General features: G+C 44.8%; 1 long non-coding RNA gene across 1 annotated transcript in view; it reads left to right on the top strand.

Annotated features, from left to right (window-relative positions):
• Window positions 1-24,099, top strand: part of LOC309868452 — a 46,332-nt gene that overhangs the window by 6,681 nt on the left and 15,552 nt on the right. Inside the window, exon 2 of the long non-coding RNA XR_014313699.1 lies at window positions 19,130-19,254. This is a non-coding gene — a long non-coding RNA (uncharacterized lncRNA). The remainder of the gene's footprint in view (window positions 1-19,129; window positions 19,255-24,099) is intronic.

Genomic DNA, 24,099 nt, shown 5'->3' with positions numbered 1-24,099 from the left:
GTGGTCTCAGGGTGGTGGTCTCAGGGTCGTGAGATCAGGCCCAAGCCTGGCCTTGAACTCAGTGCAGTCTGCTTGGGACTCTCTCTCCCACTCCCGCTACCCTTCACCCCTCCCTTTCACCCCTTCCCCTCTTGGTGCACACAAGTGTTCTCTCTCTCTCTCTCTCTCTCTCTCAAATAAATAAATCTTTAAGATTATTTATTTAACTAGACACTCACTGGGCCCTTTCAAACTGGAAACACATGTCTTTCAGTTCTGGGAAGATTTCTTGCATTATTTCTTTGAGAATTCCCTACCCTCTGAGTTTTCTATTCTCTTTAAGGTTATCAGCCTCTTAGATTGATCCTCTAGCAGTTTCTCTCCTGGACCACCTCTTTGACTTTTCGTCCTGCATTATCCTAGCAGCTGGTTGTGGGCTCCATGAGGATAGAAACATGTTTTACTCGTTACCCCCAGTCCCTTTCCCAGGACCAAACAAGTTCTGGGAAATTACCTATAAACCTAAGAAACTTTAGAGGGACCAAAATTGCTTATTTTCAGTTTTGGAAGCCTTAGTTATGTAATTACTTAAGAAAAACAGAAATATCAGGAAATAAAGAGACTGAAAAGTAATGAACAATTTATTGTAGCCTCTTCTGACTCATAGCACCTGGGCTGGACTGCTATTTGCTTTTCATTTATTTTTATTTATTTATTCTTTTCTATTTGAAAGAGATAGAAAACAAGCAGGGGGAGTAGCAGAAGGAGAGGGAGAAGCAGGCTCCCTACTGAGCAGGGACCCCAATGCAGGACTCGATCTGAGGACCTTGAGATCGACACCTGAGCCGAAGGCAGACACTTAACCAACTGAGCCACCCAGGCATCCCTGCTGTTTGTTTTTGTGCATGCTGTGAAGAAAGACCTGGTGAAACATTATTTGAGAGGTAGTGGGATGTTAAGCTGGTTAAGAGAGCAGATTTTTTTGTAAGTATGTTACTAAATTATTTTTAACAAAGACCATTGCTGATTATAAAATTAAGTGTTCATCAATTTCATTAAAAGGAACTGAGGGGCATCTGGCTGGCTCAGTCAGTGGAGCATGTGATTCTTTTTTTTTTTTTTAAGATTTTATTATTTGACAGAGAGAGAAATCACAAGTATGCAGAGAGGCAGGCGGAGAGAGAGGAGGAAGAAGGCTCCCTGCTGAGCAAGAAACCAGATGCGGGGCTCCATCCCAGCACCCTGGGATCATGACCTGAGCTGAAGGCAGAGGCTTAACCCACTGAGCCACCCAGGTGCCCCTGGAGCATGTGATTCTTAATCTTGGGGGTTATAAAATCAAGCTCCACACTGGGTGTAGAGATTACTAAAAAAAAAAATTTTTTTAAAGAGTGTATCCATTCATTTGACAGAGAGAGACACAGCAACAGAGGGAACACAAGCAGGGGGAGTGGGAGAGGGAGAGGCAGGCTCCCCTCCGAGCAAGGAGCCCGATGCGGGATTTGGTTTCAGGATCCTGGGATCATGACCAGAGCCAAAGGCAGATGCCCAACAACTGAGCCTCCCAGGCATGCCGTCAAAAATAAAATCTTTAGGGGACACCTGGGTGGCTCTGTTGGTTAGGTGGCTGCCTTTGGCTCAGGTCATGGTCCCAGGGTCCTGGGATCGAGCCCCGCATCCAGCCCCTTGCTTGGCGGGAGCCAGCTTCTCTCTCACCCTCTGCCTGCCCCTCTGCCTGCTTGTGCTCTCTCTCTCTCTGTCGAATAAATAAATAAAATCTTTAAAAAATAAAATAAAAAAGAAAATAAATAAAATAAAATCTTTTAAAAAAAAGAAAGAAAGAAAGAAAGAAAGAAAGAAAGGAACTCTCAGGATCGTGAGATCGGGCCCAGTGTCAGATTCCTTGCTCAGCACAAAGTCTGCTTGAGTTTCTCTCTCCTCTCCCTCAACCCCACAGCCTCCTCCCCGCACTTTCTCTCTCTCCAAAAAAATCAATAAATCTTTTTTTAAAAAAAGGAACTGAAGTCTTACCTATTTTGTAAAGTTGGTCACCAGAAAATTAGTTCTTTTTTCTTTTCTTTCTCTTTTTTCCAGGAAATTAGTTTTAATTTTGTTTGTAGAATGTAGACAAATGTATGTAAAAGTAAGAAACCAAATTTATTAAATAATCTGAAATTCAGACTTATTAATTCAAACTGACTTTGTATAATGCACACAAAAAAAGTGTGAATATACATACGAACACACACACACACACACACACATTCACACATATATAATTATAGGTATAAAGCTTATATCAGACTTCTAAATATTGCTACTCTTGGGGAGTGAGATTGGAAGTTGAAACAGGGAAAAATGAGGAACTTTTCTTTTTACTCCCTATAGGTTTTTTTTTTTAAATAAGGAGGGAGTTTTTTTAAAGATTAATTGATTTATTTGAGAGAGAGTGCACATGCTTATGATGGTGGGGGTGGAGAGAGAGACAAGCAGAGTCCCCCCTGAATGGGGAGGGCTACTAGGGGCTCCATCCCACAGCTCCGAAATCATGACCTGAGCCAACATCAAGAGTTGGATGCTTAACCAACTGAGTCACCCAGGCAACCCTAAAAAAGATTAATTATCCAAAGCTAATGAGAACAAAAAACTAATTAGGAAGTCAAAATCTTTTGCAGGATGGATTTCAATTCAGCACATTCTATGGTTGGCAGCACACTCACTAGTCTTTGATGTAGTCCACCATGAAAGATTCTGTGGTCAGTGAGTTTAGAAGCACTACATACCATGATCTCCTTGGGGACACCCAACATAAATTAGCATGTTCAAGTTCTGCAGTAAACTACTTAACTTTATTGAACCACTTTTTCAAAACACTTTTTCATTTCATTTTGGCTTCAGTGTATTTACTTTGTCTGTCTTTCTCTCTCCCCTCCCTCCCTGCCTCCCTGTCTTCCTTCCTTCTTTCTTATGTTTTTTTTTAAAAGATTTTATTTACTTATTTATTTGACAGAGAGAGAGATCACAAGTAGGCAGAGAGGCAGAGAGAGAGAGGAGGAAGCAGGCTCCCCGCTGAGAAGAGAGCCCGATGCGGGACTCGATCCCAGGACCCTGAGATCATGACCTGAGCCGAAGGCAGCGGCTTAACCCACTGAGCCACCCAGGCACTCTCTTCAGTTTTATTTTTATTTAAGTAATCTCTACACCCAACTTGAACTCTTGACTCTGGGATGAAGAGTTGCATGCTCTTCTGACTGAACCAGCCAGGTACCCCTAATGTCTTTTTTTTTTTTTTTTTAAGATTTTATTTACCTGACTGAGAGAGAGAGATCACAAGCAAGCAGAAAGGCAGGCAGAGAGAAAGGGGGGAAGCAGGCTCCCCGCTGAGCAGAGAGCCCGATGCGGGGCTCCATCCCAGGACCCTGGGATCATGACCTGAGCTTAAGGCAGAGGCTTAACCCACTGAGCCACCCAGGCACCCTCCCATTGTCTTTTTCTTAATAGAATACCCAGTAGACACCAAGAACATATCAGACTAAAAGGATATGTGGTGCAGGGTGTGGGTCCTGAAAGATAACAGAAATGGCATAGTGTGACCCAGATACTACTATCGCCAAACATCATCTAGAGGGAGCACATGTTGGAAAATGCTTGCAGATTCTGACTTTTCTTCTGTAACTAGAAGCTTGAAACTCCTACAAGTCACAAGATTGATTCTAAGTGGGTACATGATTTGAAGACCTCTCTCCTGTGTTCTTCACATTATCTTTAAAAATATGTTAGTTCTGGGGCACCTGGGTGGCTCAGTGGGTTAAAGCCTCTGCCTTCAGCTCAGGTCATGATCCCAGGGTCCTGGGATCAAGGGTCCTGGGATCGAGCCCCGCATCGGGCTCTCTGCTCAGCAGGGAGCCTGCTTCCTCCTTTCTCTCTGCCTGCCTCTCTGCCTACTTGTGATCTCTGTCTGTCAAATAAATAAATAAAATCTTTAAAAAAAAAATATGTTAGTTCTTAGGCCAGTAGTAATCCAACCAGCATTCACCCGGCAAGAGGGGAGGAAGATTGACTGGAAAGGACCATGAGAGTTGACGGAAATGTGTTAGATCTTCACTAGGGTAGTGGTTACACAGGTGTGTACCTCAGAACGTGGCCAACTGAACACCTGTGCATTTCCTTGTATGTAAACTCCAGCACAAGAATGTTAACTCAGAAGAGATTTTAGATCAGAGCAGCATTGTGATGAAGAGCGCCGGTGTTAGAACCAAACCGGCTGGGTTAATAATCCCACCCCACCATCTTCCACATGTGACCTTGGTCAAGTTCCTCAGACTGTCTCTAAAATGGGTAGCGTAATAGTACCTCCCTTGGAGGATTATTTGTGAGGACTGAGTGAGTTAATAGAAATAATATATTTATATCAAAAACTGGCACAAAAGTACTCAATGGATGTTAGTTTCTACTTCTTGTTATAAGTATATATGGTGCATTTAGAAAAGCTGCTAATTTTTGATCCCTTAAAGAAAAAAAGAAAGTGTGTTGTAGGTTTCCAGACTGGAAGCCTAGATACATGTGTTAAATATGAATGTGGTGTTTCAGTTCTCTGGTGTTCTGTTACTATTCCTGCCAGCTAAAAGAATATTAAGGTCATTACTGAAAAGGGGACACTGAAAAAAAAAAGAGAGAGAGAGAAACGAAATAACTGATTGCAATAGGGGTGTTATATAGTTTCTGGAGAGTTTACATTAAAGTCTTAAAATAGATGGATTTCAAACGTCTGTGAGCCCAGCAACAAACGCCAAAATAGACAAGTGGGACTACATCAAAGTAAAAGTTTCTGCACAGCAAACAATCGGTAGAATAAAAAGGCAGTTTTTGGAATGGGAGAAAACGTTTGCACACCATATACTCCATAAGTAGAAAATTTCCAAAATATATAAGGAACTCTTACAACACAATAGCAAAAAAAAAACCTAATAACCCAGTTTGGGGATGGCCAAAGGATTTGAATAAACATTTCTCCAAAGAAGACATACAGATGGCCAACAGGTACATGTAAAGGAACTTGATATCATTCATCCTCAGGGAAAAGCAAATCAAAACCACAATGAGAGGGGCGCCTGGGTGGCTCAGTGGGTTAAGCCGCTGCCTTCGGCTCAGGTCATGATCCCAGGGTCCTGGGATCGAGCCCCGCATCGGGCTCTCTGCTCAGCAGGGAGCCTGCTTCCTCCTCTCTCTTTACCTGCTTCTCTGCCTACTTGTGATCTCTATCTGTCAAATAAATAAATACAATATTAAAAAAAACACACACACAATGAGATACCACCTCCCATATGTTAGGATAGGCATTATCAAAGAGATTAAAAAAAAAAAAAAAAGTGAGGGCGCCTGGGTGGCTCAGTGGGTTGAACCGCTGCCTTCGGCTCAGGTCATGATCTCAGCGTCCTGGGATCGAGTCCCGCATTGGGCTCTCTGCTCGGCGGGGACCCTGCTTCCCTCTCTCTCTCTCTCTGCTTGCCTCTCCATCTACTTGTGATTTCTCTCTGTCAAATAAATAAATAAAATCTTTAAAAAAAAAAAAAAGTGTTGGGGCACCTGAGTGGCTCAGTGGGTTGTTAAGCCTCTGCCTTCGGCTCTGGTCATGATCTCAGGGTCCTGGGATCGAGTCCCACATCGGGCTCTCTGCTCAGCGGGGAGCCTGCTTCCCCCACTTCTCTGGCTGCCTCTCTGCCTACCTGTGATCTCTCTATCAAATAAATAAAATCTTTAATTAAAAAAAAAAACAAGTGTTGGTGAGGGTGTGGAGAAATTGGAATCCTTATACTCGATTGGGGACACAACAAGACCACATAGAAAACAGTAGGAATGGGTGCCTGGATGGCTCAGGCAACTGAGCCTCCATCTGACTCTTGGTTTTGGTTCAGGTCATGATCTCAGGGTCGAGTGCCACATCAGGCTCCACAGTCAGTGGGGAGTCGGCTGGAGATTCTCTCTTTCTGTGCTTCCTCCCCACCCCCGCACTCACACACACTCTCTCTCTTTCTGTCTCAAATAAATAAATCCTTACCCCCCCCCAAAAAAATAGGAAAATAGTATGGAGGTTTCTCAAAAAATTAAAATAGAACTAACATATGTTGTAGCATCCCAAGTCTCAGTATTTATCCCCTCCAAAAGTGAAATCAGGATCTCAAAGAGATTTTGACACTCCCCCAGTCATTACAGAACTATTCACAACAGCCAAGATATGGAAACAACCCAAATGTCCACTGACAGATGAATGGGTAAAAAACACATGTGGTATATACATAGGATGGAATATTATCTAGCCTTTAAAAAGAAGGAATGGCAATATGTAACAATGTGGATGAATCTTAAGTATATTGTACTAAGTGAAATAAACCAGTCACAGAAGGATAACTAATTCATGATTCCATTTCTGTGAGGTATCTAAAATAGTCAAATCCATAGAAGCAAAGAACAGAATGATGGTTGCCAGGAGCTTGGAAGAGAGAAAAGGAGGTATTGCTAGTCGATGAGCATAAAATTTCAGTTATGCAAGATGAATAAATTCTAGACATCTGCTGTACATGGTCCCTATAGAAAATAATCCTGTACACTTAAAATCTATTAAGAGGATAGATCTCATGTTAAATGTTTTTACTTACCACAATAAGCAAAAAATTTTTAGGTTTACTTATTAAGTAATTGACCCCAACATGGGGCTTGAACTCACAACCCCAATATCAAGAGTCACATGCTTTACTGACTGAGCCAGCCAAGCACACCTAAACAAAAATTTTTAATGTATTATTTAAGGTTTTATTTATTTATCTGAGAGAAAGAGAGAACACACAGGCAATGGGAGGAACAGACAGAGAGGGAGAGGGATAAGCAGCCTCGACAGGGGGCATGGAGCCTGACACAGGGCTCAGTGCCAGGACTCGGAGATCATGACTGGAGCTGAAACACAAAGTCAGATGCTCAACTGACTGATTCACCCGGGAACCCTCCAAAAAAGTTTTTAAGATTTATTTACTGGGATGCCTGGGTGGCGGTTAAGAATCTGCCTTCAGCTCAGGTCATGATCCCAGGGTCCTGGGACTGAGAGCCCTGTGTCAGGCTCCCTGCTCAGTGGGGAGCCTGCTTCTCCCTCTTCCCTCTGCCTCTCCCTCCACTGGTGCTCTCCTTTGCTCCCTCTGGAGGGGCAGAGGGAGAGAGAAAGAAAGTAAATCTTCAAGCACAGTCCATGCTGAGCCGGGAGCCCAACTAGGGACCCTGAGATCATGACCTGAGTCGAAACCAAGAGCTGGTGCCCAACTGACTATACCACCCAGGCACCCTATAAAAATGTTTTTAATGTTTTAAGAGCCCAAAGGAGCTAGAGTCAGCCATTCTTTAAAATAAGTGGAGGTGCTGTAAACTGACTAAATTTAGGGCTCCCAGTTGTAGCTTGCTGATGAAAGAAGTCCATCCACAAATAGGGAGCAGGTGAGTGGCCTGAGCCACATTTACGGCATTCAGCTAGAAATGGCTTTCAGGGTCATCGGTGGAAGTGTGTGGATCTCCCCAGTTATGGCTCGAAATGGTGCAGAGACTTAGCCTCCCACCTCACCCAAGAACTGGATCCAGTAGCACATCCTTGTTGTCTCCAATGTTCGGGACCAGCCCCCACCTTCCATTCTCCGCCGTCATGCTCGACCACGCCCTGTGCCGGCTGTGCCACTCAGACAGGCAGGAGATGACAGACAGGGAGTTGAGGAATGCTCTTTGAGAGACAAATCCGTCCCCCACTGCTTGGACAGAGTCAGGAAACCAACATCCCTCCTGTGCGGCTAAGAGTGGGATCCTGATCAGATGATAACATTTCTGGCCTTTTCCCACCTCCCCACTGGCCCACAACTGCCCTTGATCTGTCCTCAGTGTCAGAGGGCTGTACTGAGAAGACAAAGACTCTGAAACTATGTACATCTTCCTAGGCCAAAATTAAAGTCAGAGAAGTCTTAATTTTGAAAGTCCTCACCTGGTAAAGTCATGCAGGCAAATTACATGTGGGTCCTAGAACATGCACAAAGGAAGAAAGGATCGTGTCCATGGGCATTGGGATGGTAGGTAATAGTTTTCTTCCCTCCATGTGCCTTATATGGTTCTGTTTTCCAAAGTTTCATCATGGTCATTGCCATTTTTGGAATGATGACTCTGTGCCCTTGGCCTCTGCTGCAACACTGCTGGTCTCCTGACTCCCCTCCCCATTTTATTTTGACCAAAGAAGGAATCAGAGAAGCTCAAAGCCTCAAAAGTCTCACCCAGATCCCACAGCTGAAAAGAGTTAGAGGCCAGGGCAAGGATTGGTAGTCTCAGCCGCGCCTGACTTGGGAGCACTCCCCCCACTTCCGTGAGTCCCTTGCCCCAAATATTGGAAACACAGCCCTTCTCCTTGCTGGCTTGATTCATCTCCAGGAGAGAAGAGGAGTCTGTGAAATTATACAAAGTTCAACTTGGGAAGCTTCAAAATTTTAATTTCACACTTGGAAGTTCTTTGGAAACAGCAAGCTTTTTTGGAACACCAGGAGGCATGAAAGCAAATGCCTTTGGCCATGTACCGTGTTTCTGGTGACACAATTTTCCAGACGCCTCTGGGAGGTGCAGTCAAAGTAGAACACCTTTGAAAATACCAAAACCCTAAGTGACAGGATGGAGCTTTCCCAGGCCCCAAACTATTCTTTCTTTCTCTGTTTCTTTTCTTTTCTTTTCATTTTTTTGAGAGCATATAAAATGAAAACAGAAATTGTAACAGAACTTCTGTTCTCCAGATGTCAAGTCTATTATTTTCATCTCAGCCCCTGCAGGGGGGAGCGCAGGGAGAAACTGGCAGTGACCCGTCTTCAGCTTCTTTTAGTCCCCGTGTAGGCCCGCGGTAGGATGTGCTCAGTGCTGTAGGTGAAATACGCAGTTAGCATTTTTTTTAAATAATAAATAGATAAATCTATTTATTTTACCTATTTATCTTTTTAAATTTTATTTATCTATTTGAGAGAGAGAGGGAGGAAGAGGGAGCAGGAGTGGGGGTAGGGGCAGAGGAGAGGGAGAAGCAGGCTCCCCACTGAGCAGGGAGTGTGAAGCTGGACTCTATCCCAGGACCCTGAGATCATGACGCTTAACCGACTGAGCCACCCAGGTACCCCTGCAGTTAACATTTTTTCTTCCCTTGCCCTACCTCATCTTCCTCCCACTGAGCCCAGCTTGCACACATACAGCATTTAATTAAGTCTCTTGACAAAAGCACTTTTAGGATTGGCCACCCTCCGATGGTTGGTTGAACTGCCCTCTTAGACTTTGTGCCGAGAGAACTTCGATCTCGCTGTCGAGAAGGCAGTGCAAACTGGGTCCCAGGAGTGCCAACTCAAGGCATTCTGCAAGTCTCCCCCATCCCACCCTCAAAGTTATATACTCTTGGCTGGGATCTCAAGAGCCATCCACCTACTCAGTTTCAGCTGAAGAGGCCAAGGATACAGAAGTTTCTCTGTCCTGGCAGGGGTTTAAGATGTAACAAAGTGTGCCACCTGAAAAATCTGGTTCCCTGGTAAAGGGGGTGGAGATATGTCCCCCCCATTCCCTCCCTCCCACTACTCCAGCTGCTGATCTCCTCTGGGAATCCAGAAATAGATTGTTGCTTCTAGACCCTAGAAGGGTAGACTCTACAATCCCCAAATCCAGGGTAATGAGATTGGGGAGAGGAGTGCAGTGCTAATTGATTTCTGGGCAAAGGAGGATGCCCACATTTTTAAAACTGCCACTCTGTTCTTTTTCTGAAATTCCATTTTCTTTTTATTTGCTCTAAAGAAAGGGCTTCCTTTACAGGCATTGCCTCACGGATAAAGAGGTTCCCTAAGGTTCCAAAGACCTCCCTCCTTGCCCCACAAACCCACCAGCCTGTGGCAGGAGCTTTCTGTGAGGACCAGCACCCCAAATTTACGAATGATCAGAGTCACTTGTAGACTTGACTTGTAGACTAAGACCAAAGCCTCTGAACTCTGGGATGGCTTCAGGAAGGAGAAGCCAAACCAGCTGCAACAGGGACAAGGGTTCTGTCCTGTACCACACCCCAGTTCCTGAAGGGGACCTTTCAGGGAGAACTGGAGGGCTGGTGGTGGGGAAGGAGGTCCCAAGTCCCACCAGATGTTGACAGAGACACGACAGCTGTCATTTGCTAGCTGGTCTTCTTGCTCTAAATCATCCTTCTTTCCTTCCTTCAGGCGCCAAGCTTCCCCCAGAGTGATGTTCCTAAAATACAGAGCTACACTCCATTCTCTGGTTCCCTATTCCCTACAGCTTGGGTTCCAACTGTTGTTCTACTTCCAGGCCATTCTTTCAGCATGTCTGACTAGCAAAGCTATGCCTGGAGCATGAGAAACTCTTTCCCTCATTGCCTCTTTGGGAAAAAAAACCCACACAGAGTCTTTCCCTTCGTTTTCAGCCTTTGTAAGCCCCTTACCCTTAGCCCACTTGGGGTACTAATGAGCCTGGCTGCGGCAGGGGTTGTTGGGGAGGGCGGGCAGAAGCGGGGAGAAGGGGCTGGCAGCTGGCGGCAGGGAGCTCAGGTGAGATCCTGCTACTCCTTCATATGCTGGCTCCACACTGAAGTCTTTCAAAGTCACCTTTCCTCCGGTTCTCCGTGTTGGAGTTTCTTTTACTACTGGTAACCAGAGACAACAGATCTGCTGTCAGAACAGCCTTGAGAATAAAGATCAGCTGGTCCCTCGTGACTGCTGTGATGGCGTGATAGGAGCAGCTGAAGGAGACAGGAGGTCCAGGCATTACTTTTGTCCCTCAGGCTGAGAAAAGCCTCAAGTGTGAGGGGAGAGCCAAGTGAGCTCACATCCCAACGGTGACTAATTCTTGTAATTATTCCTCGGGCTGCTGCGTCTCCCAACCTGAGACTGTAGGTTCACCTGCTCCAGAACTACCTGGGCTGAGCGGTAAAGCCCAGCATTCCCACACCCCACCAATCTGATGTCCAGGACTTCTGAAGGAAGGGCTGAGAACCTGCAATTTTAACACGCTTCCCAGATACTGCTCTTGCTGGCCTTGGCGGAGACCGGTCGAGCCCCTGATTCCCGTCTTTGTGTCTCGGTGAGTTCTCTGCAGTCCATCCAGACTGCCAGTGGAGCACAAGGACTAGGAACATGGCTTGAGACCCTGGCTCTGCCACATACTGGCAAGTGACAGTAAGAAAGCTGTGCAAGTAGGCAAAGAGGCAGGCAGAGAGAGAGGGAAACAGGCTCCCTGCTGAGCAGAGAGCCCAATGTGGGGCTTGATCCCAAGACCCTGGGATCATGACCTGAGCAGAAGGCAGAGGCTTTAACCCACTGAGCCACCCAGGTGCCCAGGATTACTTTTTAAAAACAAGGAGGTGAAGCTGGCTGACTCATTCAGGGGAACATGTGACTCTTTTTCTTAGGGTTGTGAGTTTGAGCCCCACGCTGGATGTAGAGATTACTTAAAAAATAAAAGAATTAAAAAATTAATGCAGGGGTGCCTGGCTGGTTTGGTCTGTAGACCATGCAACTCTCTCTGTTTTGGGCGGGGTGGGGTTTGGTTTGTTTTTTGTTTTTTTGTTTTTTGAGCTCTTAATCTCAGGGTCAAGAGTTCAAGCCCCACGCTGCTCCTGGAGGCTACTTAAAAAAGAAAAAATATGGGGAGGGTATGTGCTTTGGTGAGTGCTGTGAAGTGTGTAAACCTGGTGATTCACAGACCTGTACCCTTGGGGATAAAAATATATGTTTATAAAAAATAAAAAATTTAAAAAAAGAAAAAAAAGAAAGAAAAAATAAGGGACACCTGGGACACCTAGGTGGCTGTCAGTTAAGGGTCTGCCTTTGGCTCAGATCATTCCTGGATGATGAAGTCCCACATCAGGCCCCTTGCTCTAAGGGAGGCCTGCTGCTCCCCCTGCTTGTGTTCTCTCTCTCTCTCTCTCAAATAAATAAATGAAATCTTTTTTTAAAAAAGAAAGAGAAAAAAATGAGTGCATATTAAGTGCAAGTTTCCTGGCACATAGTAAATGTTCAATAAATGGCAGCTCTCGTTTTCCAGTCCAGTGCTTCCCAAACATCAGGCATTCACAGGCCATTGTCACAATTTTTGTGATTTATGCCTGTGTAATCCTCTACTAGACTTTGCAAAATATTTGTTACTAAATAACTTGCCCTTCTTCTTCAGCACCATCCTAAAAAGCGATACCTGGGAAATAATTGATTTGATGCACTATTATATTCTTTACACATTAAAATTAATACATAATTAAATCTAACTCATTTGTTTTAGGGACTGCCATGGTATGTCTACCACCAGTGGGAAACTTTGGTCTAATCCAACTTCAGGAAACCAAGACTCAGAGAGGCTAAGTGGATTTTCCAGGGTCACACAGGGAATTGTTGGAAAAGCCAGAAGTAGAGGAATTCAGGTCTCCCAACTAGGGCAGTACCCTTTACCCCACATCAAAACTGCTGGTTTTACAGTGTTCTTAAAAGACACACTGAGGGGTGCCAGACTGGCTCAGTCAGTAGAGCGTGCAACTTTTGATCTCAGGGTTGTGAGATCAAGCGCCATGTCAGGTGTAGGGCTTACTGAAATAAAAAAATAAAAAAATAAACCTGAAATGTGCTGAAAAGGGAACATTCTTTTGTTAGTCTGATGTTAACAAATTGGAAATAACTTTTATAGATTAAATTGGCTACAAAGATAACCTCCATTCAGCATGAAGCAGAAGAGGAAGTTGAAAGCACATGTTCACCTCATTTCACCCGTCTGCTCTTGAGCGGGCGCTGAGCTCACAGGACAAGGAAGACTGAGGTGCTGAGCCCTGGAGGTGCCGTGGGACACCGTGTGCAACCGTGACTCCTGGTGACTCGTAATGGTGCAGACGGGAGTCTGCCTGCAGCAAAAGCAGCTCAGGGCACAAGCTCCAGTGTCAGGATGGGGCTGGGTTCTAAGGCCGGTCACCACTCACAAGTTTGACTTCGCCTTTCTGAACCTCAGTCCCCTCATCTGCACCACTCTCGCAGGGTTGCTGGGAACTTAAGTCCTCTCCAGAGAACGTGCCTAGAGCAGCAGGGAAGGCTTTTTTTTTTTTTTTTTTTTTATCGAGGGAGAGAGAGAGAGGGATTGGTGCAGAGGGAGAGGGAGAGAGAAAATTTTAAACAGGGTCCACACCCAGCACTGGCTTGATCTCTGTTCTTGTATCAGATATGTGATTTGTGGGGAGCCTGGGTGGCTCAGTAGGTTAAGCCTCTGCCTTTGGCTCAGGGTCCTGGGATCGAGTCCCACATCAGGCTTTCGGCTCAGCGGAGAGCCTGCTTCCTCCCTTCTCTCTCTCTACCTGCCTCTCTGCCTACTTGTGATCTGTCAAATAAATAAATAAAATCTTAAAAAAAAAAAAAAAGATATGTGATTTGCAAATCTTCCAGCCTGTGATTTGTCTTTTCATTCTCTGTTACAGTCTTTTGGAGAAGTTCTAAATTTTTTTTAAAGATTTTATTTATTTATTTGACAGAGATCACAAGTAGGCAGAGAGGCAGGCAGAGAGACAGAGGAAGCAGGCTCCCCGCAGAGCAGAGAGCCCGATGCAGGGCTCGATCTCAGGACCCTGGGATCATGACCTGAGCCAAAGGCAGAGGCTTTAACCCAGTGAGCCACCCAGGCGCCCCTGGAGAAGTTCTAAATTTTGATGAGTCCTGACTCATCCATTTTTTCTTTTATTAATTATACTTTTGACATATTCTCTAAGAAATTTTTACCTAACCCAAAGTGACAAAGATTTCCTCTAAGAACTTTTATAGCTTTAGGTTTTGCTTTTTTTTTTTTTTTTTTTTAAAGATGTAGTTATTTGTTTGAGAGAGAGAGTGAAGTGGGAAGGAACAGAGGGAAAAGGAGAGAGAAACTCAAGCCAACTTCAGGTTGAACATGGAGCCTGACATGGGACTCGATCTCATGACCCTGAGATCACAACCAAAGGTGAGCCAAAACCAAGAGTCAGATGTTGAACCAACCATGCTACCTAAGCGCCCTGCTTCAGCTTTGCATTTAAATCTATGGTCCATTTTTTGAAAGATTTTGTTTACTTATTTGACAGAGAGAGAGAGCACAAGTTGGCAGAGAGGCAGGCAGAGGGGGGGGGCAGCCTCCCTGCTGAGCAGAGAGCCCAATGTTGCGGGGCTTGATCCCAGGACCCTGAGATCATGACCTAAGCAGAAGGCAGAGGCTTAACCCACTGAGCCACCCAGGCACCCCGATCCATTTTTTTTTTTCTTTTAGATTTTTTATTTGAGAGCAAGTGAAAGAGAGAGCATGAGCAGCAGAGAGGAGTAGGGAGAAGCAGACTTCCCGCTGAACAGGGAGCCCGATGTGGGACTCAATCTCAGGCCCCCGGGATCATGACCTGAGCTGAAGGCAAGTACTTAACTGACTAAGCCACTCAGGTGCCCTCGATGATCCATTTTTTTTTTAAATTTATTTATTTGACCGAGAGGAGGAATCAGGCTCCCTGCTGAGCAGAGCCTGATGCGGGGCTCCATCACAGGACCCTGGGATCATGACCTGAGCCAAAGGCAGAGGCTTAACCACTGAGCCACCCAGGCGCTCCTATAATCCATTTTTTTTTTTAAAGATTTTATTTATTTACTTGACAGAGAGAGATCACAAGTAGACAGAGAGGCAGGCAGAGAGAGAGAGGAGGAAGCAGGCTCCCCGCTGAGCAGAGAGCCCGATGCAGGCCTCGATCCCAGGACCCTGAGATCATGACCTGAGCCGAAGGCAGCGGCTTAACCCACTGAGCCACCCAGGCGCCCTATGATCCATTTTTGAATTAATTCTTATATATGTCAAGGGGTACGAATTGCAGTTTATTTTAAAATATGCAAAAGCAAAAAAAAATTTTTAATAAAATAAAACATGTAAAAGCATATGAATATCCAATCCTAGCACCATTTGTTAAAAAGAGCATCCTTTCTTCACTGAATTGCCTTGGTACCTTTGTCGAAAATTCATTGACCAAGTACGTGTGGGTTATGTCTGGACTCTCTCGTCTACCTGAATGTTGTTTTTAAAATTTGTTTTATTGTGGTAAAAATATATATATAACTGAAAATTTGTGATTTTGACCACACTTAAATATACAGTTCAGTGACATTAATTATATTCATTCACACTGTATTACCACGATTTTTTCCACAATGAACGTTCTTTTAGTCTTTTTTCTTAAAAAAAAAAAAAAAAGCCTGAGAATTTGATATAGCATTCCATCACACCCTTAGTTTTGTTTTAATATGAAAAAATAATGTCAATGCTCCTGAAAGATGACCATGTTTAGCCTCCAGCCTTATGTGGATTCCATGACAGCCCTCTGTCCCTAAGTTGTTCAAACCCCCATTTCAGAACCTCAGAGGAAACGAGAATTCACAGAGATCTTAGAGATGACCTTGAAGCCCCTTCATTTTATAGACTTGAAAGCCGAGAACACGGGTCCCATGCTGGTGAGTGACAGAGCCAACTGAAACACAAGAAATGCTATTCTGGTGCCATGGGGGTTTGCACCAAATCCTGGAGCCTCCCTTCCATGAGACCCGATTTTGGTGAGATCCCTTCTCTTCTCAGGACACCAGGGAGGTGACGCCGCACAACACTCCTCACATGGCCATCTTGAGAGTTCACCCAAGGGGAAAAAATCACCCTAAAGTCAACAAAAGACAAGGGGCTGTCAGGAACAGAATAGCTGTGGGATTCCTGACCACCAGCAAGCGGCCACTGAGGACAGAATGCTCAGAAAGAGTTCTTGAGGGGCACCTGGGTGGCTCAGTCATTAAGCATCTGCCTTTGGCTCAGGTCATGACCCGGAGGTCCTGGGATCGAGCTCCACATCGGCCTCCCTGCTCAGCAGGAAAGCTGCTTCTCTGTCTCCCACTCCCCTTGCTTGTGTTCCCTCTCTCACTGTGTCTCTCTCTGTCCAATAAATACATAAAATAAAATCTTAAAAAGAAAAAAGAAAAGAAGGGAAAAGAAAAGAGTTCTCACAAGAGGCAAGGAGGACACTAGGCAGCTCTTCCTCCTTTCAGGCTGGATTACGAGTCTTAGATAAAATAGAAAAGAGTCCTGTTTATGGACCCGACTGAAAATGCAGATGAGCACCCTGCTTCCTCTCATCCATGAGGCCATTATTACAGTGGAACCTCCCCCAAAACACTGAGAATTGTGATCTATCATATGAAGTGGGGTTTCTTGGAAGTAGCTAGAAAACACTACTCCAGGTCATGATCCCTGTCCCCAAATGCAAATTTTCTTCTTTTAAGTTGATTTATTCATTTTTTTAGTAATCTCTGTACCCAACTCAGGGCTCGAACTCATGGTCCCAAGCCAAGAGTCACATGCTTTTCTGGCTGAGCCAGCCAGGCACCCCCAAATGCAAACTCTCCTAACCAGAAAAGTAGGAGGTTTCTTCCAACAACACGGTATCAGCAGCTAACCCTGTGGAGCGTTTACTCTGATGACGGCCATCACCGGAAACACTTCTGGCACTTGTCAGAATTCAGTGAGAGGGGGACCATGGTTTTCTTCACTTTATCAAAGAAATGAAGGCACAAAGAGGTTCAAGAACTTGCTCAAGATCTCCCAGCTCCCCTCCACTGGGTCCAGAGGCCTTAACAACCACATTACTGGCATCTCCAATCAGGGCTGAGGTCGGGAGACCCTCCCTTGACCTCTCTCACGTGATTCACGGCTATGGTTGTGAGAGTCTGACAGCCCCCAGTGAGTGAGCTGTCGGGCATGCTGGTGGACAGTTGGAAAATACATGAAGCCAGGGAGTGGAGGGAGGCCCGGCCTCCTGGTGGGCTCTGAGTCACACAGGTCACCCCCGGCTGGCCTGCTCGGCCTGTCGCCGTCAGCTGTCTGTCTTGTCTGTCTGTCTCTCATGCTGCACAGCCAGCCTGGGGCTCACAGATGGGAACTGCCATTTACAAGCTCACTGGCAAAATCAACTTGCAGGTGAAGAAAACCCACAGACCGGGTAGGTTACCTTTGCTTCTGAGTCCAATGGCATCTGGGCTGCTGGGAGGATGAGGAGCCTCCACGTGGGTTCAATGGTCTCTGCCTTTGATGTGCTAGAAAGACCCAGGCAGCCTTCAGGGCTGGGGTAAATGCTTCAGGGAGCTCTGCTGTTTCAGTTCCTCATCATCTGAGTTCATTTATCAGCCTCTTCACAAACCAGCTTTATTTCTTGGAGGCAAATGTGCTTTTGAATTTCACACAAGTCCGATGAAGGATGGAGACACCAGAGCCATGTGCGTCTTTCTATTACAGGACAGCTCAGTAAGTTAAACTTTCCAGAACAGATGGAACAGTAACGCCAGCATTATTGTGACCAGTTATAAATATCAAAGACATGTGTTTTGCAGTTCAGATTCTTCCTGAAAGGGCTCAAGGACTTTTAAGCTTTAGTCCACAGCTCCCAAATCTTTCTTGAGGAGCAATGGAAAAATGCGTTCAGGCTTGCAGCGCTGGAGGGAGAATGGTTGGTGGGGGTTGGTGCTCAGGTAGAGGGGCGCGCCTGGGAATGCATGGGAAAGCCTCGGGTTCATAAAGTGGGCAGATGCTGGTTTTGGGTCCCCAGCATTATATTAGTGCATTTGCCACACTGTATCATGAGGGTTGCTTCCTGTACCCTTTCCTCCCGCCGAGGGCAGAGGCTGAGCCTTCCGGTAACGGTCTAATGAGCCCTGGGATGACGTAGGCACTAGTATTTTTGGTATGTATTTAAGAATGTATACCTGCATGAGGAATAAGTCTCTGCAAATTAGTTGAGTTTGACTCTAGAGGTTCTGGTTTCTAGGTCACTTCTGGATGCTATTTTGTAAGCCAGGGCCCTGTTACCCTCCTATGGGTTTGATCGGGGGATCAGCACACAAAACATTTTGATGATACAGACTGCTTTATCCTTGGCTAGAATTGAAAACTACGAGTGGATCCCCACTCTTCATTTTCCTGCAGGGTTTTTCTTACCCGGATAATACTACTTTAATGGGTAAAGTTATTTCATAATAAGGTCCCTTAAAGACTTCATAATATAAAGGATTCATTACTAGACTAGTATTGTGAGAATTCTAATTGCCGGTGAACAGAGTTGTAGAATTTCTTATCTATGTGTTGTAAAATGGCTGAAAGAGCTCTTTTTAAAGACATTTACATTGGAAAACCGTTTGGCAGTTCCTCAAAAAATTAAACAGAGTTACCATATGACCCAGCAATTTCATTCTTAGGAATGGAAACCACCCATTGTCTATTAACCGATAGATAAAATGTGGTCCTTGCAGGCAATGAAACATTATTTTTAAAAAAGAAAGAAAGAAATATTACTCAACAATAAAAAAGAATGAAATTCTGGGGCGCCTGGGTGGCTCAGTGGTTAAGCCTCTGCTTTCGGCTCAGGTCATAATCTCAGGGTCCTGGGATTGAGCCCCCACCTCGGGCTCTCTGCTCAGCAGGGAGCCGAGCTGCTCCCCTCCCCCTCCCCGCCTCTCTGCCTGCTTGCCATCTCTGCCTGTCAAATAAATAAATAAAATCTTTAAAAAAAAGAATGAAATTCTGACACATACCACCACCTGCTGGGTGAAAAAAGACAGACACAAAAGGCCACAGATTGTATGATTCCATTCATGGGAAACATCCAAAAAAGGCAAGTACACAGAAATTAGATTTGTGGTTGCCAGGGGCTAGAGGAAGAAGCAAATAGTCTGTGACTGCTCACAGGCAACAGGTAAGGGCTTTGTTCTTGGGGTAAATGAGTGTTCTGGAATTAGATCACGGTTGCACAACTCTACTCTTTAACATGGTGAATTTTACATTATGTGAACTTTATCTCAGTCGAAGAACTGAAAAAAGAAAAACAGAGTAGCCTATTCCCCTGTCTTTGTGAAATATATTACATTTAGATTTCAGGGAAGGCCTGTTAGTCCAGGTTTAAAGGGCTCTGCATACTGTTGTGAACAAACAGGCCTCTCACAAACACATGTTCATTGCTCCGGGTCAGACGCTGGCTTTTGGTTTTGGAGGCTTCATTTCCCTCTGCCACATGCATCTAAGCAGGAACCTCGTGTGCTCTGTCTTTCAGAGGGTAAATATATATGTCATTCTTACTGCCGAGACCTGGTTCATCTGGATTATCCCCCAAATGGGAAATTACCAAGCCGCGTGCCAGCTTGTGAAGTGAGACGCTCAAGCGGAAAGCACACTCAGGTAGGCGCTGTTGGCTGACGTTCTGGGTTCAGGAGTACCATCTCGCACACGCCAGATGATGGTCTTTTTACCCCCGTAGCATCCCTGAGTGTCTCCACAGGCTCCACATAGCCCGTGTCCAGTATCTGCCGTTTCTCCTGGCCTCAGGGCCTGCCCAATCAGAAGCTGGACTATGGGTTGTGATTTTAGAAATAACCTGATAGAATGACTTGATGGTTCATCCCACAGATCTGGGGTGAGAGCTGGGGCTCGTCGCAGCTCTGAGTGGGGTCTTGTTGCGAACACGTGGGTCAGTTGTGTCTGCATCTGATGAGGAACCTCGCAGGAGCGCCCTGCTGGGGAACCCACCCGCGCGGTCATGGGTCCGTCAAAGCAAGACTCACTAGCTAGGAGGTAGAGATCCACTCCTGTAGATCCCCAGCCAGGTCCCTACCGGTGCCTCCACCCCGCTGTCCTCCCCTGCCTTGCTGAGATTTTCCAAAGGAAGGGGGTGCGACTGGCCCTGTTGCCGGCTCCTCCAGAAGCGCCAGAAGCTCGACTATTTCTAGCATCTTCTTTCCTGACCCATCAAGATTGTTTGTTCTGCTTGTTCATTTGGTTTTTTGTCAGAAGATTGAGTTGACACTTGCCTTGGATGATCTCTGATTCTCTCAGTTTCTGGGAGCTCACTGCTGTATCTGAATAGGATTCCTGAAAGTAGGCAAGGATTTGCTTTCTTTCCTATGTGAATAACACTACTATTCAATTTGCACCACCCACCCACCCACGCCCGGGCTGATTCCTCATTGCTCCCTGACCAGTGCTGAGTACAAAAGACCGGATCCGTGGTTTTTTCTGCAACAAAGTTAACTCTTGTTCAGTTAACTCTGCTGTTGTGCAGAGTTTGTTCAGTGTGTGTGGCTCACATCTGCGGAGTTCCCATTGGACTTAATGACACTTGGCACGGGCACAGGACGCAAATGGGGATTCTGTAAAGTGCACGGAGACTAGCTTTTCTGGCAAACTGACAGCTTCATTTTAAGTAATGACTGATGTGAATTTTACAACTGGAGCCTATTGGAGTTCCTGCGAAGTTGTGTCAGCCTTAGAACTAACTTCAGAACATGCCTTCATCTCAAAGAAGAAAAGCTTGGATTAGGGATGCAGTTTGTAATTTAATAGGATGTCTTTAGAGCGAGCAGAAAAGATAATAGACGTATTATGAGAAGCTCTAGGGAGAACAAATATATTCTTGTTGGGCTTGTTGGGCTTGGAGGAAAAAAAAACTGTAGAGTTCAAGTGCGAGGTTTAAACAAATGCTTTAAGAAGTTTCTCAGAAGCTACCTGAGCTACAAGTGCTTGAATCATTTACATTCTTTTCTTGTATAGATCATTTTTTCTTGTATAGATTTTTTTTTAAGTAATACTGAGTTCTCTAAAAGTTTTAGAAAATGATAATTTGATACTTATTTTAGTTCTGTAATTTCAAATTGTAGAATGTAAGATTTAGAAGTTGACATTTTGGGGAGTCCCAGATTTGGTTTGCAAGATGGAATCACACAGAACATTATGAAAACAGTCTTCCCAGCTGGCTGAGGATAAAATTCCTCCGTATTAGAGTAAGAATAACCTCCAACTGGGAATGCCACTCTAGTAGATCATTCGCTGTATGTACCTTTCCAGGATAGTGACATGGACCTGTCCTGCGGTGATGAGAAGCATATTAGAGCTTGAATATTTCTTCTCATAAGGCACACCCAAAATGTGGTGTTATAAAACATCGTTTTAACATTCTACCTAATCAATCTACTCCTGTGAACTGGGATTTAATACTCTGATTTTCTCTTACTGGCTGTGTAATTGTTCCAAAGTCATTAACAGGATTCTGAGTGCTGGCAATATCTCTAGCCTCAGGAAATTAACCTTTTGAAAGTGTGTATCAGCTGATTGTGTTACAAGATCTCTCAGTCTAATTATAATCCCCAATGCTGTTGGCCTTGGCCACTGATAGTAAAAGAAATTGCAGAATGGCTTTAATTAGTAGAAGACCCTTGAAAAGAACAATTCAAGCAGAATCTCCTGGAAACAATAGAATTTGGCCAAAGAACCAAGAAATGAATTCCTCCCTCTTGTTTTCCTGCTGCTTTCTGTTATGGTGAGGACTTTGAAAGATGGTTGGAAAGCACTTTTCAACTATAAACCACGTATATATTTTTTAGAGATTTTATTTATTTGAGAGGAAATGAGAGACCACGGGCAGAGTGAAAAAGCAGAAGAGAATCAAGCTCTCTGCTGAGCAAAGAGCCTGATGCTGGACTCGATCCCAGGACCCTGAGATCATAACCTTAGCCGAAGGCAGATGTTTAACCAATAGAGCCACCCAGGCACCCTCAACTATAAGCCATATTTTAAAACATATTTAGTTATTTATCTTTAGGTTTCGATGTAACCTGTTTGGTTTCTATATTCAATATTATGAAGATTTGATTGATTTGCAAATCAAAAAAAATTTTTTAAAGATTTTATTTATTTATTTGACAGAGCACAAGTAGTCAGAAAGGCAGGCAGGGGGTGGGGTGGGGTGGAGTGGAGAATTAGGCTTTCTGCTGAGCAGATAGCCCAATGGGGACTCAATCCCAGGACCCTGGGATCATGACCTGAGCTGAAGGCGGAGAGGCTTTAACCCACTGAGCCACCCAGGCGCCCCAAAATCAAATTGTTTTTATATTCCATATAGTTTAGTGATTATGAAAATAATACATGATATGATAGAAATTTTGGGAAACGTAAGAAAGTGAAAAGAAAGAAAGCGGGGTGCCGCCTAGCTTAGTCAGTAGTGTGCAACTCTTGATCTCAGGATTGTGAATTCAATCCCCATGTTGGGTGTGGAGCTGATCATATAGCTTTACTCTTCATTATACTGTGACCATTTTTCCACCCTGTGTTCTCTGAAAACATGATCTCAAAGATAAAATATTTCATCTTATTAATGTTTTACACTTGATTTAGTAACTGTTTCTTTTAATGTTGTCTTACTATTGTAAAAAAAAAAAAAAAAAGAAAAAAGCTGCCATAACATATTTGTATGCAAATCTTTTTGCATGTTTCCATTTATTTCCTTAATACAGATTATCTAAAAAGAATTATTTGGTCAATGTCTTTATGGCCCTTGATACAAACGGCCAAATTCTTTTTTTTTTTTTTAAAGATTTTATTTATTTATTTGACAGAGAGAAATCACAAGTAGATGGAGAGGCAGGCAGAGAGAGAGAGGGAAGCAGGCTCCCTGCCGAGCAGAGAGCCCGATGCGGGACTCGATCTCAGGACCCTGAGATCATGACCTGAGCCGAAGGCAGCGGCTTAATCCACTGAGCCACCCAGGCGCCCCAAACGGCCAAATTCTTTAACAGAAAGTTTGTGTCAGTTTACACCCTTACCAGCCATTCCTGAGCCAACTTATCTCCGTATAAATTCACCTGCAGTCTCCTGCATAATGTATTCCATTAAAAAAAATTTTTTTTTAGGCACGCCTGGGTGGCTCAGTCAGTTAAGCGTCTGACTTTTGATTTCAGCTCAGGGCGTGATCTTAGGGTTGTAAGATGGAGCCTTGTGATCAAGCCAGAGTCAGACTCCCTGCTCAGTGGGGAGTCTGCTTCCCCCTCTGTCTCTTCTCTCCCTCCCCCAACCCCAAAATCCTGCTCATTCTCTCTCTCACAAATAAGTAAATAAAATGTCAAAAAAAAAAATTGTTTAAAGGCTTATTCCCTTAAGATTTGGAGGATGAGGTTGGGTCTATTCTAATTTTTCAAAAATTGTGATTATTAGTAAAGCTAAGACCCAGAAAAATTGGTGATTTTGTGATTCAGTCTGGTCTTTCTCAGAAAGGAGAAAGACCTTTTATGCAAAGGATATGAGGTTCACAATTGCTTGTCCTCCTGATTTTCTGAGGGCAGATCTCTTCCAAAGTAGGGCAGGAGATGGCAGGTCTGTGTGAGCTAGTAGAAAAGGAAAGTACAGGGACGCCTGGGTGGCTCAGTGGGTTAAGCGTCTGCCTTTGGCTCAGGTCATGATCCCATGGTCCTGGGATCAAGTTCCACATCCTTGCTCAGCGATGGGTCTGCTTCTGCCTCTGCCTGCTGTTCTCCTTGCTCGTGCTTGCTCTCTTGTTCTCTCTCTCTGACACATAAATACATAAAATCTTTAAAAGGGGGGGGGGGAAGGAAGGAAAAGAAAAGGAAGGCACAGAAGCCGACCACCACTTGTGTTTCTGGTTAAGGCAAGGCGGGAACTGTAAGGATGAAGGGTGTTGAAAGAGATGTAGGTGATTAGAAAAACAGCCCCAAATATTAAAATCCCTGAGGAGCTTGACAAAATGTGAGAAGTTGTCTGTTCCTCTTTCACCTCTAGATCCCACACGCCACAAAGTCATTCTTAAGTCGTTGTCTGTTTGGTTTCCTGGGTTTAGCATTTTATATTCTCAACGTTTTTACTTGCTCCCCATACAGCAGCAAGGACAAGCTTCAACCCTATGAACTTGCCATTTCATGGGTCAGAAATGGCCGACTACCCCCAGCTGATTTCACAGGGCTCAAATAGGGAATCCTTCTTCATGATCCTCAGTTAATGGTACCATTTTGTGACGGGGGCACCTGTCGCATGGCCTCCGCCCTGCCCTTCCCGGGCAGGTGCAGACCGGTGGTTAACAGTCAGGCAGAGGCTTCTTCTCTTCCCGCCCGGCTGGAGGGCGAGGTCAGCGGAGTCGGCGCTGTTGGTGGCACCTCCGCCACCAGAGGGTGCTGTAGCACCGGTTACCGGACGTTTGCCCGCTTCCAGGGGAAAACAGTAAATATGTAGTCATTGCTAGTG

Source organism: Mustela nivalis (assembly GCF_964662115.1).
Source record: "Mustela nivalis genome assembly, chromosome: 7".
NCBI lineage: Eukaryota > Metazoa > Chordata > Mammalia > Carnivora > Mustelidae > Mustela > Mustela nivalis.
The sequence above is the reverse complement of the archived record's forward strand: the minus strand, read 5'-3'. Positions and strand labels throughout refer to the sequence as shown.